The 321-nt window shown below is 35.8% G+C and overlaps 1 protein-coding gene across 1 annotated transcript in view; it reads left to right on the plus strand.

Annotated features, from left to right (window-relative positions):
* The window catches only part of dbpb (D site albumin promoter binding protein b), an 11181-nt gene that overhangs the window by 581 nt on the left and 10279 nt on the right, over positions 1-321 (plus strand). The window lies entirely within an intron of this gene.

Consider the following 321-nt stretch of genomic DNA (forward strand, 5'->3'; position numbering starts at 1 on the left):
ATATGGACAGTGTTGTTACTCAGATGGTCTGACTGTCCCTCCCACACGGAGAATAACAGCTTGATCTTGAACAGTTTCAACAACCTACAACTGCAATGGAATATTTTGATGTAAATATTTCTGCAAGGAAATAAGGGAACTCTTCACAACTACAAGTTACAGGTAAGAAAATAATGCTTTTATTTTGTAACTCAAAGTGCTCAAAGTATAATTAAACTGCGTCATTAATTCTGTGCTCATACTTTGCAATTACATTACAATGGTTGCTTTATTCTTCATGGACACTTCTCAAAACTATCTCTCTCTCCCTATCTCTCTCTC

This window comes from Morone saxatilis, unplaced genomic scaffold (assembly GCF_004916995.1).
Source record: "Morone saxatilis isolate NCDOM2014 unplaced genomic scaffold, NCSU_SB_2.0 Contig24, whole genome shotgun sequence".
NCBI lineage: Eukaryota > Metazoa > Chordata > Actinopteri > Moronidae > Morone > Morone saxatilis.